This window comes from Trachemys scripta, chromosome 6, assembly GCF_013100865.1.
Source record: "Trachemys scripta elegans isolate TJP31775 chromosome 6, CAS_Tse_1.0, whole genome shotgun sequence".
Lineage (NCBI taxonomy): Eukaryota > Metazoa > Chordata > Testudines > Emydidae > Trachemys > Trachemys scripta.
Genome location: NC_048303.1, coordinates 8,503,698 through 8,518,613, shown reverse-complemented (window position 1 = coordinate 8,518,613; position 14,916 = coordinate 8,503,698).

The window sequence follows — 14,916 nt, the reverse complement described above, 5'->3', positions numbered from 1 at the left end:
TCACAATGGGAATATTATCCTCATTAAGGTCTAACCTGCCATAAAGGCATCACCAGAGTGCCTTAAATCTGCCAAAGGCACATTCAACTGTCAACCAGTACCTGCTCAGCCTGTTGTTGAACCGCTCCTGACTGCTGTCCAGGTGTCGTGTGTAAGGTTTCATGAGTCACAGCTGTACAGGGTACCCTGCGTCTCCCAGGATCACTATGGGCATTTCAATATCCTGTACTGTAATCTTCTGATTCCCCGCTTGTAGCTTTCTGTACAGGTCGGTGTTCCTGAAAATGCGCGCATCTTGCCCTTTCCTGGACCACCCCGCGTTGATGTCAGTGAAACGCCCATGGTGATACACAACCACTTGCAACACCATGGAGAAGTACCCCTTCCTATTAATGTACTCCATCGCAAGGTGATCTAGTGCCAAAATGGGACTATGTGTGCCATCTACCACCCCCTCCACAGTTACGGAAACCCATTTCTGCAAAGCCGTCCACTATTTCATGCACATGTCACAGTCCTTCATATCAGGATGTGATTAATTGCCCTGCACATTTGCATTAAACCCTGTCCCAATGGTCAACTTCCCCACTCCAAATTGATTTGCAACCAAACAGTAACAGTCTGGAGTCATCATCTTCCACACAGTGATTGCCACGTGCTTCTCTAACAATAGGGCAGCTCTCATTCTGGTGTCCTTGTGGCACAGTGCTGGGGTGAGCTCTGCACACAGTTCTAGGAAGCTGTCTTTCCGCGTGTGAAAGTTCTGTAGCCACTGCTCATCACCCCACACCTGCATGACGATATGATCCCACCATTCAGTGCTTGTTTCCCGAGCCCAAAAATGACGGTCCACCCTCTGCAGCTGTTCTGTGAATGTGAAAAGCAATATAAAGTTGCTCCTATCCATATCACACAGCATGTCAGGTGCCTGGGAGTCTTCTTCAGTTAGGAACCTCATGAATATCTGCACTGCCCTCTGCGATATCTTCATGACAGTTAACAGAGCATAGGAGAGCAGTGCAGGATCCATCCCTTCTCACAAAGATGCCAGGGTGCACAGCAAAGAAGGGCCATTGAAAAATGCCGCAAAAGAAAGCCGGAAGCCCTTGGAGTGCTGGGACTGAAAACAGTGCATCATGGGACATTGAGCCTGGTCCCAAGATGCACCAAGACCCGCTCCACCTTCCCACAACACCTAGTGACAGAAGGTGTTGAGCTGCACTGCCAGATAGGTAACCACAGTGCTCTGCTCACACTGTCGATGATAGTGCCCCAACAGCGGACGCCCTCTGCCGACAGAGTGAGCGAGCGTGAATACGACTTTCCGATTTTCATTATGCTGATTTTTGAGTGGCGACATCACCTTTATCAACAAAACTTGGTAGTGCAGACAAGGCCTACATCAACCAGACACAGGGTGGGGGAAGGGGTAGAGCATAGAAGTGGAGTGAACAAAGGGGATGTCAGCAAACATCATTTTAGTTCCATGAGGTGGTGATGGGGGGATTATTTAGGAGGGACCAGCAAAATGGAAAAACAAGGAAAGGGGCAGATGTGGATTGAAGCTGAGATGAAGAGACTGAGGAGGCAGGAGAGGGTTGGAGCAAACAGCTCATCAGCACAGGGCAGAGAAAGTCAGAACATTCTACGGTTTTGACCAGAATGCCCAAAGGTCCTGGCTTTGGTGACTTCTGCTTTACCTCCTGGAATGTCTGGCTGCCTGCTCTCTGCAGTTTTCCCCTAAGGCCCCATAGTAGGGGAGGTACCACCTGGGTCCTAGTGCCCCTCGAGTCTGTGTGTGTGGGGAGGAGGGGTGTCTCCCCTGCACAGTTCTGGTTCCAGGTGAGAGCTCTGGCCATGGCTGTTCCACTGTTCCACTCAGCACAGCCGTCAGTCCTACTTCTGCTGCTTCTTTTCTTCAGCTGGATTCTCTTTTTATTGCCTTGTCTTATTGCAGGCTCCAATTTCACAGGAAATAATTGCAATATTATATACTGTATCATGTAGCTATTCCCATCTGTCATTTCCACCCACATTTTCCTCCCTCCCTTCTCCTCTTATTGAATAACAGCAGGAAAACAATATGGCAAGACAGTGATGTTAAATATTCCATCACTGCGTGAGAAAAAATGTGTGTTGATTTTAGTCTGTATATTTTCCTGAATGATACACACATTAAAGATGTTCACAGAATCCATTGATGCCACATGGCTCTTTAATGGGCTGTCCTGTGTTTCGGAGCTAGGAGTTAACACAGACACAGACGCAGACACACAAACACTTGCTATAATAGGTAGCAACTTTCTGCTAGATTGGACTTGCCTACAGGTCCATGCAGAAGAATAATAACCTTTCCCCCCCATCCCCAATTCCTGTACACCAGAACCTAATGTCCAAGAAGTCCATGTACGAGGGTGCTGCACATTTATTTATTCCCCACTCCAGAGCAGGTGGGCCAGGAGAGTAAGCAAGGCAGGGCAGTGAATGGAAAGAACATCCATTTCACCCCAAATGCCCCAGACACTGCAGCTGACCTAGTGCTCAAGGGTGCTCAACTTATTGTGGGTGGAAAAAGATTTTCCCGTCCTTCTAAAATGTTCAAAGTTAAAACAAGAATTCCATTCTTTGTCAGATAAAACAGACCTTTAAAAAAAAAAAAGATTGAGAGAGACCCCCACCAGAGCAGCCTGCTTGTTAGAACACTCAGCTGGCAAGTAGGACAGCCACTTTCAAGACCCTGCTTTGAAACAGGCAGAGTAGGGGGCTTGAACCCAGTTCTCCCACCTTCTGAAGGAGTGCACCACACACTGGGCTAGAGGAAGGAGCAGCATGGCTATTTTGCAAGAAGACTAGCCTGGTTTATGCACCTAACCACAGGTGCACATGCACAGGTGTGGATACTGGGTGTTGATAAGTGCATCCTTTCAGCCCAGAGTAGGCACCCACCTCCCCTATAGGAGCAAGGCTTAGGCCACACCCCTCTCCTTTGCATTTCCTTGGCTTAGGTGGTTCCCTACTCAGTTTGCTGGTTTCTGTGAATCCCTTCCTGAGGCACCTAACTCTCCCCATGCATTGTATAGGGAACCTCGGTGCCTAACTCAGAGCTGAGGATTCCAGTAAGTAGAGGGCACGTAAAGTTAGACTGCAACAATGAGCCTAAATCTCCTTTGTAGATCAACCCCTAAGTGCCTAGCTGTGTTTTTAATCACCTTGATACCTTTCCATAGGTCCCATCGACCTGGATACCGATACATAAACAGACATAAATAGTGCCCAATAGACAGAAGCTGCTTTTATGCAGCCTGTTTTCATCGTTTTTAACTTCTCCGAGAGTCACATATCTCTAATTTGCAAGTATCACACATCTCCTATATTGTAGCAATACCCTCCCCGTTGGAGTAGGGGACATTGTGCAATATAAATTGGAGGCACCATAACGACATTTTTTTTTTTTTTTTTTGACAAGGAAAGGAGAGCTGATAAACTGCAAATTGCCGTACATTAAAAAAATGAGGAAATAAATCTTCACCGTGCAAATGCAATTAAAAAAAAGGGAGTGCTCCTTGGATCTGATGTTACCAGTTACTGAGCAGCCTCCTCACCCATTAATGTCAGCGTGAGGTGAGGGTGCTCCGCTCTGGGCGGGCAACAGTGGTAAATAACGGGCTCTGTTAGCTTGCATGATCCTGAGGCGCTTGAAGGTAATTAATAGAGCTGGGCCAAGGAGACTTTGATTTTTGATTTTTGATTTTTTTTAAAACAAATCCTCTTCAGTCCAAAGCTGTCAAAAACTTGGGGTCGTTAAAGTCTGGGTTTCATGTACACTTATCATGTTGTGTCAATTACATGGAATAACAACATGTGGCGTGCCTATAGGTGCTCTCCTGGCCAAGATTTTCAAAACGGGGGCCTAAAGTTAGGCTCCTAAATGCATATTTATGCACTTTTTTTTCTTTTTCCCCCAAAATCTTTTCACAACCTTTTTTGCTTGTGGTTTTTTTTTTTTTTTTACCTGTTTATAGAGTGGCCAAAAATCGTAGAAATTCAAAAATTTGAAGTAAAAAATTTCATACAAAATGTGTGGCTTTTTTTTCAACTAGATCTGTGTATCAGCATCCTAATATTCAAACGTGCTGAGCACCCAGCAGCTCCTGTTGTCTTTATAAACAATACAACTTTATTCAGTATTGCATCATCTTTTCCACCACATTTCAGTGTTGCTTAATGGAGTGAGAGAACACAAGACAGCGTGTGGCATAAATTACAGAAAACAATGTGCAGGCATTTTGTGGTGACTAAATTAAAACATTCAGTCACAAAGCCAATAACTGAGGGAAAGAGAAATTCAGAAACACAGGCAATGGGTTTTAACGTGAAAATAGGAGAAAAGAGGAAGCCAGTGAGGTGGAAAGGGGCTACAGAGAAGACATTTTCACCAATAGTAATAGGACAAAGAAGAGGCCCATGTTAAACAAGAAGAATGAAAGGGAAGAAGGGTGGAAAGAGATGAGGTTCCAACTATTGTCTTTGAAGGATCAGTCTTCACAGGATCTGGACAATCACGTCTAATTCAAACAATCAAAGTACAAGAGAGGCGCAAGAGAAAAGAATGTGCAATATATCTTGTGAACCAACCTAAGAGGAGATCTCTTGGGGAGAAATTTGCACCTGGTCAGAGGCTAGCACAAGGTCCATGAACCACTTGAGTCCTGTTTTGAGGAGGCATATGTTGTGTAGGGTGAACTTCATGAAAGAGTTCACTATAAAGAGTTATTTTCTACATGAATCATCTGCTCCCCTGAATTGTGCTATATTTTTGTATGATCTTGTTTACACATCTTATTCATAATAGGCCTCTTTTGATAGTACTCTAGAGCAGTCTAGTATGCTGGAGAAAGGATGGTCCAGTGGTTAGAACATTAGCTTTAGACTTGGGAGAGTGAGTTCCTGTCCTGCCTTGCATGTACTATATGACTTTAGGCCAATCACTTAAGGTTATCTTTCCAGAGAGGACATAAACTCAGAGATGCACCATCTAACATTTAGGCACATTGTCTCCTAGTGCAATCCAGAGCCCTGAGTTAGGTGGCCAGGCTCCCTATACAATGCACAGGGATTCACAAAGCGCAGCAAGGAACCGCCTAAGCTATCCAGTAAGAAATGCCAATGATGGGGCATAGCCTAAGCCCTGCCTCTCTGAGCGATTCTCTCCACTTGGGATTCACAGCCATGAACCCTCTCCCAGAGTTATATGCCTGAGCTCTCACAAAATTGAGGAGGAGGAAAAACCTCATTATAACTTTTCATCCAGTGGTTTGTACATGGCTGTGGGAGACTCAGGTTCAAATTTCCTTCCCCTGACATAATGTGGAGCAGGGATTTGAATCCAGGTCTCTTCCCTGTCCTGTTCTAGGGTGGGTCTGTCCTGGGGAAGCTGTGTCACTTTATATGCAGTACTTATAATCAGTGGGACACAGAACAGGAAAGAGTGATTCCACTGCCCAGTGGTGAGGGGCCACCACCTAAAAGGTAGGAGAGCTGGGCTCAAATCCCTGCTTTGCATATAGCAGAGGAGGGACTTCAAACTAGGTCCCCCCACATCCCATGGGTGTATGTAGCAGCAGAAATGCAAGCATGTAAGACATTCTTCTGCTGGAAATGTGTGCACCTATCGTGTTAGGTGGCAGCTGAGCAGGGATTTCTGGGATCTAAGTTTTGGATTTAGACACCAAAATCCCTTTGTGGATGTATTCCCTATTTTTTCTGTGCCTCAGTTCGCTGTTTGTAAAATGGGGATAATACTAGTTCTCTACCTCATAGGGGTACTGTGAGAATAAATACATTAAAAACTCAAATACTACAGTAATGTGGGCCATAAAAGTAACAAAGGAAGACAAACAGGTTCTGAACTTTTTAATAGTGATGTAAATGTGGGGTAACCTCATGAATTCACTGGAGTAATTCTGGATTTGGACTGGCAGACTGCAATTCAAAATCTCTTCCTCTGATGACTCTGGACTGGACTCCTCCAATCTAATGTTCTGGCATTTACTGTTTTGTCATCATTTTGCATCAACGGATAATGTGTGCCAAGTTGACAGCATTATTGAATTAACTGTTCAAGAGAATAGTAGCAGTCTGGATTATGAAGAACTGACTAATTGCCTATTAAAAGTTATGCATTTCACCTACAAGACACAGTGACACTGGCAACCAATTTACAGCTCTATGTTGATTTAATTAGGAAATTAGCTGATTTTTTGTATGTTAGCTTCTTAATTAAAGTCTTCAATGGTGTGTGAATGCTTATTAAATACATTTGGAATGAGATTTCTATCTGTATTTTGGATACTTTTAAAATTTCCTGAATCCCTCCCACCCCTGTTCCATATTTTATGCCTATTCACAATATAAATATTATACAGGTATTACTCAGTTTATTTCAGACATTGATTTCAATAAAAAAGGACAATTAAACTAGGTATGAAACATCATACAGAATGACACATGAAGTTGGAGACAAAAGGATCCTTCCTAGCCAGTGTTTTATAGCACAGCATCGGCATCATCCAGGATCTAACCAGAGTCCATTACCAGGAGGACAGAACAGCTCACTGTCTGGTATTGATGGATTAAGGCACCAATCCTGCAAAGTGATCCAGATGTTCAGATGCCCATGGATGTCTCCCTCCTGCACACACCATCCTTTTGATTTCACAACACTATTGGCTCCAGTAAATGGTATCCTTTGGGTCAGGTTTCGTGCTTCTGGGTTCACAACTCAGAGTCCAAGATGCTGGCCTGGAGCTGGCTGCCACAGCCAACAAGGTACAGGGTGCCAGCCAGGGAAAGGCCATTCTTGATCTGTGGGGAAATCATGTAACAAAACTTGATTGGCCTGCTTCTCATGGCAGCGCCTTTCTGCTGACAGTGATATAACAGAGCCATAATGTAAATCAGAATGAATCTCCCAGCTCTGCAGTTCCAGACCGTGTTGGGAGCAAAAACCGTTACAGGTAGCAATGTGATGACATATGTGAAATGAACTGGTGTTCTCAATCCTAGCTAGACAGGTATGCAGATCACAAAATGTTGCCATTACTGACACCAACCTCCGCACAGGTTTTTTCCGGCCTCAGTGGAGAGGCCAAGGATTCAGTAGGCCTGAGTGCTAAATGAGTCTAGGACGTTGAGGTTAACCATCAGCATAGACACAAACAGTAGTATATATTGCATAATTGAGATGTAGTTGCTGTAGTGACATATCATGGGATATTATGAATGAATTAAATGGAAAGCATGCTTTGTAAAGCCACAAGGCCAGATCTTACTGACACCGGTATAAAACAAAGTACTTCCTTCACCTCAGTGGACTTCAACCAGTGCCAATTCACTGTAAGTGGGAGGAGAATCAGACCTGCAATGCTTGATCTTCCTAACAGTCAGTACTGCTTTCTCCAAATGCCTGCTTTTCATTGGCAGGAATGAACTCGGATGGGTTTACACAGAGCCAGATTTACTGCCAATATCCTTCTATCTGGTATGGATACTGAACAACACCATTAATGTTGGATGGCTATTCCTGTGGGACCGAGAGTAAGTGAACTGTGAAGAGGGGATTTTTGCAATCCTCTCCTTGGGCCTGATTCTGGAGCACATGACTTATGAGGAGAGGCTGAGGGAACCGGGATTGTTTAGTCTCCAGAAGAGAAGAATGAGGGGGGATTTGATAGCAGCCTTCAACTACCTGAAGGGGGGTTCCAAAGAGGATGGAGCTCGGCTGTTCTCAGTGGTGGCAGATGACAGAACAAGGAGCAATGGTCTCAAGTTGCAGTGGGGGAGGTCCAGGTTGGATATCAGGAAAAACTATTTCACTAGGAGGGTGGTGAAACACTGGAATGCGTTACCTAGGGAGGTAGTGGAGTCTCCTTCCTTGGAGGTTTTTAAGGCCCGGCTTGACAAAGCCCTGGCTGGGATGATTTAGCTGGGAATTGGTCCTGCTTTGAGCAGGGGGTTGGACTAGATGACCTCTTGAGGTCCCTTCCAACTCTGATATTCTATGATTCTATGATTCACTGCTGCATTTCACCATTTTCACCCCTGTTTAACCCCTGCAAAGTAAACTGAGGCACATTGGTGTAAAACTGCCTAGGCCAGGGATTCAGCACATCTTCTTGGGCATCCTCCAGCTGGTGTTTTGAGATGCCCCTCTCTAATGGAGACTTCCCCACAAGGATGACTCTCTTCTTGAGGGAGGAGGGATAGCTCAGTGGTTTGAGTATTGGCCTGCTAAACCCAGGGGTGTGAGTTCAATCCTTGAGGGGGCTACTTAGGGATCTGGGACAAAATGAGTACTTGGTCCTGCTAGTGAAGGCAGGGGGCTGGACTCAATGATCTTTCAGGGTCCCTTCCAGTTCTAGGAGATGGGATATCTCCATATAATTATATTATTATTCTGTCTGTCCCCAACACACCAGCAGAAAGCAATCTGCAACTGGCACACCCCAATGGATCAGTAGGCACATCCTGTGCAATTTGTATTAATAGCCATGTAGTGTATATGGCTGCTGATACAAATCCATAATCATCAAATTATTTTCTCTATTTAGGATTGTGATCGGGCTACAGTTCTGCTTATTAGGCCAATACTGACTGAAATAAAGTATTCAAGATAAATCACTGCTATTACATTGCGGTGATGATAAAGTAAATTACTGTAGCAAACTAATTGAATATTTTTAATAGTAACGTAACTGAGATTTATATGAACAATTTTTATACTCTCGACTAGTAACCTTTTTATTATTGAGTTAATGGCCAGCTAGATAAATTAAGCCCTGTCAGCATCACGTAATGTCTTATAACAACTCATGTTGGCCATTAACTGGTTGATTGGTAAAGTGTATTATTATTGCTTTGGCAATATTACCTCGAATGAAGCACAGGACTCTGCAAGGCTTTATCATTTTTATTTTGATGGTTTGACATTTCTATCAAAATATGTGATGCATGTTGAAAAATCAAAATCTGTGTAGGTTAATATGATTTAAAGTTGAGCCGTAACACAGATCTTTCAATAGAGACTTTTGCATGCAAAATATGTCCATATGCAGGCTAGGCCTATTGTTTTACAGAATTCCATAAGCAATTGTAGAAGGGTAGACATATTTGATAAAGCAGAGATTCGGGGATATATTTCCTACTTAAGTTGCATGAAATCCTATTTTGTCTGACCGTTTGCACATGTGAAAATTGAGTTCTTTTGAAATAGCTCGGTAATGCATCAAAAGTTTGTTATTGATACTCAAGCCAGATGACTGGAGTGTGTATGGGTGTGACGTGCAACCTCCTTAAACATTTTGATCTTTAAAGCACTCTTTGCTTTTTAAATGTTTTTCAGTGGCTATGATATTACAGCTGTAGAAATAATTCCCATATATATTTTTTTTATTCTTAGAACTGAGCGAATAATTCACAGAGAATAGTTTACTGTTCTAATTAAACAGAACTTCGCAGGGCAGACCGTAGTTTTCATAAATGAATTAGTAACAAATACATCCTATTAATGAACATTTTTAATACGGGTTTTGGGTTTTTTAAATTTGTTTGTTTTCTTTTGAAAACAAAGTGCTGCATTCAGTTGATAAACACTAATATAAATTTCTGCTGTGTTGGTTGTTTGTAGTAAATCAAATAAGTCACATGTTGTTTCTGTTCCCAGGCTGGATAATTATCATTCATAATCAAGAGATAGGCTAAGTGAAACATCTGGGACTTTGAATCTCCCACGAAGAGGCAGCAGTTTGTGAGGATGCAAAAGATCATGGAGATTAGGGAACTGTAGGAAACATTTTCCTTACGGGGCCTCACAGCCTTGGCCTGACACATTACTAGAAAAACGTGGGGCAATATAGGACTGACTAGGTGAAGAGTTCAAGTTTAATTTTCTCTCATCCCATTCACACAAGCATTTGCAAGATACATGCAGGATCCTATTGCAAAAGGAGCTGTCACAATCTTCTTGGACTCATTTTGTTGTTGCTGAGCAATCGTTATGGGAGGCCCGTCCTCTGATGTGTTAAGTGCCGCCCTATCCATCCCCTGTTAAATACACTCAGTGCATTGCATTGATTGGCCAACAGTTTTGTGTTTGCTCCCCTCACCAAGTAGCTAAGCACTAACATTTGCCCTTTCTGTCATCCGTACAGTCACTGACATAAAGTGGATGGCTGGTCCTAATTGCAAAGGGTGTAGGATCCTTGAGGGTTTAATTCTCCCTGTTCTAGGGCTCTGGCAAGAGGTTTTAGGAACTTTGCCCCCTTGACTTGGCAATCAACATTCCATCCCATGCAAAAATGGAGTTTAAAGTGTTGTTTTCCAAAAGTACTCAAGAAAGTGTGATTACAGTTTGCTGTCCATGAGCATACATGCAAGGAAAACTTAGTGCCTTGCGTGATGTCAAGTATCAGGGAGTAGCCGTGTTAGTCTGTATCCACAAAAACAACAAAGAGTCCGGTGGCACCTTAAAGACTAACAGATTTATTTGGGCATAAGCTTTCGTGGGTAAAAAGAAGTGAGGTTTTTTACCCATGAAAGCTTATGCCTAAATAAATCTGTTAGTCTTTAAGGTGCCACCGGTCGCCTTGTTGTTTTTAAGGAAAACTTAATCACTCAGATGTCCTTGAAGTGTGAGCATGGGCAAATCCAAGAAGCCCGCTAGTGAAAAGATGGAAAAAAATATAGAGATGCAACAGGGGAGTGCGCTGAGCCTTCGGAAATATCCACTGCAGCGAAGGGATTGAAAGAACACTGTGGTATGGCAGGAAGATGCATATTCAGCTTTGTCTTGCTGAGTGTTCTAATACCAGACCTACAGCTTTGCCTGCACATTGTGCTGTAAAAATACAGAGCTAGGAATGGGGATGGAAAATCTGTGCTCAAATCTTTCCAGATCTATGGCTGAGCTAAATCCAAACTCTCGACATTCATTTGCTTTATTATGCTGTGTGTCTTCTGCCTTCCTGACTCACATTGAGCGATACCTTTGTTCTCCAAATATTCCCGTTGAATCTCACCGGGACGGATCACAGAGTAAAGTATTATTGAACTGCAGTAAAGCTGGCAGAATCTGGCCCCATCCCAGCAATGGAAATTCAATCCTAGTAACAAGTTTGTATCCCCAGAAAGTCTTGCAAGAAGATTAAATACAAAAATGCTTTCTAACCATATTATCCCAATAGACTCAAAGGTTTTTATTCAACCTACTGGTGCTAAAGAGAGAGAGAGAAACTTGTAATCCCCATCGTTTTCCGAGAGTGTTAAGGAGTTATGTTTCTATAGATTTGTGTTCTTGCAGAACTCAAAAGAGATGTACTTTTGTCCCCCTTCTACACTCATTATCTTAGAAAAATTGTCAGTGCCAGCTGACCTGAGGAGCACATTTGTATTTGTTAGGGCAGCAAAAATGTAGATATGGAACCATCATTTTCAGCAACATAAAAATAGCTGAGGCATATGAGGAGAGTCATTAGAATAATAATTATATAGCTAACTTAATTAGTCTGTTTCAGCCAAAAAGGAGGGAGAATTGTAACCCCAACAAGTCAAGATACATCCATAGAGACTAAGGTATTCAAAGTAAATGCACGTAGTTCTCCAGGATCCACTGTTGGGCTAATATGTAATGATGGCCAGTACAACTGGGCAGGGCCAACTGGGGTGAAAAGGAAATTTTGGGCAAAATGTAAGGGGAAAACAACATCTCCCATCAGCAAGGTCTGTTGGACAGTGGGGTTTCTCTATGGAGATTCACAATGATAACTGGCAGAAAGAAGCTCCGAACAAAGATGAACCCACAAAAAATCAAGGAAAAATGTGCACAGTATTACTTGTATTACAGTGGCATGTAGACCAAGTTTGGTATGTAGCCCAATGAGACGCTACCCCACGTCCTGTGTAGCTGCAAGCCCCATTCGAGAGCTTGGCAGCTGCGACACAATGCCATCCAAAATCTCTTGGCCAGAGCCATCCCGCCATCCATGGGGAAGTTTGCTGTAAACTCCGCCATCCCCGGAACCGACAGCCAACTGTGATCAGACATAGTCATCACCAACAAGGACCGGAAGAAGACCATCATGGTGGATGTCACAGTGCCATTCGAGAACAGGACCCTGGCCTTCCACAATGCCCAAGCTCAAAAGGTAGAGAAATATGCCCCTCTGGCTGAAACCTTGAGAGCTAAGGGTTACCAGGTCCAGACACATGCACGGATTGTCGGAGCCTTAGGTGCATGGGACCTCAGTAACGAGCGAGTGCTAGAGAATTCGGAATCGGTCAATGCTATGCTCGATTGATGGGGCAACTCCTGGTATCAGACGGCTTCAGGTGGTTGAGGGATATCTACATAGAACACATCACTGGACATCGGCAATATCAGGAGGGATGAGCTGGAGTGCTGATGAGAAGTGCAGTCAGGAAAGTAACTGAAATACTTTCCTCATGGATTGTATTTTCTACATGGACAACCTACCTAATTTTCAATTACTGAGGGACAATCTCCACTCATTGATATATTTTGCTTTCCACAACCAAATCTCTGTACAACTTTTCATGAGAGATGTACCCAACTATTCTGATTCTAATATCTAAACTGTATTGTTAAATCTGTTCACCTAAATTTGGGTTATTGCTGATTATGTACTCTATGTATCATGACTTTTAAAAACAAACTTTGTATTTGTGGATAATCTAAGCACTACACCCAGATGTACAGACACTCTTTTCCCAACCTATGTATTACATTATATAAAGGGTGGGATTTTCAAAAGAGCCTGAGGGAATTAGATGCCAAACACCAACTGAAAGTCAATAGGATTCCAGTGACTAACTTCTTTAGTCCCCTTTGAAAATAGCAGCCAAAGATATTGTAGTGTTGCCAACTCTTAAGATTTTGTCATAAGTGTCATGATTTGGTGTTTTTCATGTGAATACAGCAGAATTCTGGCTGTCATTTAAAAAAAAAAAGTTTCCATCACTCATTGTTGCAGAGTAAAGTGTGGATATGTGGACTTTAAAAGGTGCAAAAGCCAGAAGGCAAATAAAAAAACACACCAAATGTCACATTTTTAAAAATCTCATAATGGTTGAATGTATGGGGTTGGCAATACTGGAGGCCGAAATGGAATGACGATTTAAATATCTGTGATATCCATCCAGTCAGGGCTATGCAAATACTTATGGGTGTTATAGGCCGAATCCTTGCCTGAAGCTCAGCTCAGGTACAAGAGACATAGGTGATTTATGTATTTTTTGAGGCCTGCTGTGTTGGAGCACTCTAAGTGGTACCAGCTGATAACAGTCTAGGGCGACCAGATAACAAGGGTGAAAAATTGGGATGGGGGTGAGGGGGTAATAGGCACTTATATAAGACAAAGCCCCAAATAACCTGACCGACCCTATAAAATTGGGACATCTGGTCACCCTATAATAGCCATAGGTCCTTCACATCAACTGGGAACTGACAGTGTAGTGGAACTCAAGCCATTGTAGTAAGATGAGGCCCTGAAACATAAATCTAAGGCCTGAACTAAAGTAATGGTCAAGACTTTGTTAACATAAAGCAAAGTTAAACTGTGGGCCAGAGGCAGGGCCTGCTCACAGAAGCTGGCAAGGAAAGGGCTGATGTTGCAAAAATACACATATCTAAAAGGTACCAGAACACTCCAATGCTTGCACATTCTACACAGATAACAAAGAACAGGCTGACCCATGCTAAAGATGGGCAAAAGGGTAATATGATGGATAGAGTTGTTTTGTTCTAACCAACATGTACAAGGTGAGAGGTAGCACCTTACTATGTAGAAGGGTTGCACCTTGCTGCATAGAGGGGTTGCACCTCAATACCTCAGGAGTGATGTGTAACTTCTTTGTACCTGTGTATAAGAATTTACCCCTGAAGAGTTGTCTTGGTCTGGCCTAGGGGGCAGTGATAAATCCCACCACTGACTGAGCCGATCCATTGTCAGGGAGCACATATGTACTAGCAGAACTGTAGACATCTGATCCGGGGAGATAGAGACTGTGTTTCATTTGGCAATAAACCTGGCCAGGTGCCTTTGTACCTTATCGGAGTCTGTGGTCATTGGGTGGTTCGCTTGAGATCTGCTGTGCCAGCTATCTGGGAGAACACACATGCACGCAGCTGACTGTTATCAACATTGGATAGAGCAGAGCACCACACCGGTAATGTCTGACATCCTCTTGTAACATACCCCCTACTCAAGAATCAGGAGGAATTTCTAAAGTAGCCAGTTAAGATAGATTTCCATATACTTTTTCACTGCTGGACTTGAGCAAAGCAGGCACAAAGTGAGGACCAGAATCTGGACATTTGTATTTGGATACTTTGCGTATATCTATTGTTACTGTCTTTTTGAGGGTGGGGGGGGGGGAATCTCTTTTATTTCTTAGCTTTGACTTCACTGTAGTCTCTTCGTGTTTCCTACGTCCCTTTTACATCTATTCCGATTGTAAAATGACCTTTGCAATTTTCCTCTCTTCCATGATATTTACAATCTGCTTCCTTTTTCTGAATAATTTTATACACCTCTTTTCTTTCCAAAGACTGCTGTGGTACATTATTTTCTCCTCCACAGATCATTATATTTAGCCTATCTACACTTTAAAGGGTAATAAACTTCTCTCTGGCAAAAAATAAACATAGAAATATTGACTTTGGAAATGTGCAGTGTTTTCATCTATTTCCTCCTGCATTATGGTCTTTAGGAAGAGGTGACATCTGAAATGTAATCCTAGCTGACTTTTGGCTTGGACCTTGGAACTCTCACATCCATTCATTAGCATGATTACGTTTGTTTTATTTGGAGAGGAAAGTAATGCTCTTTGATTGTAAAGCAA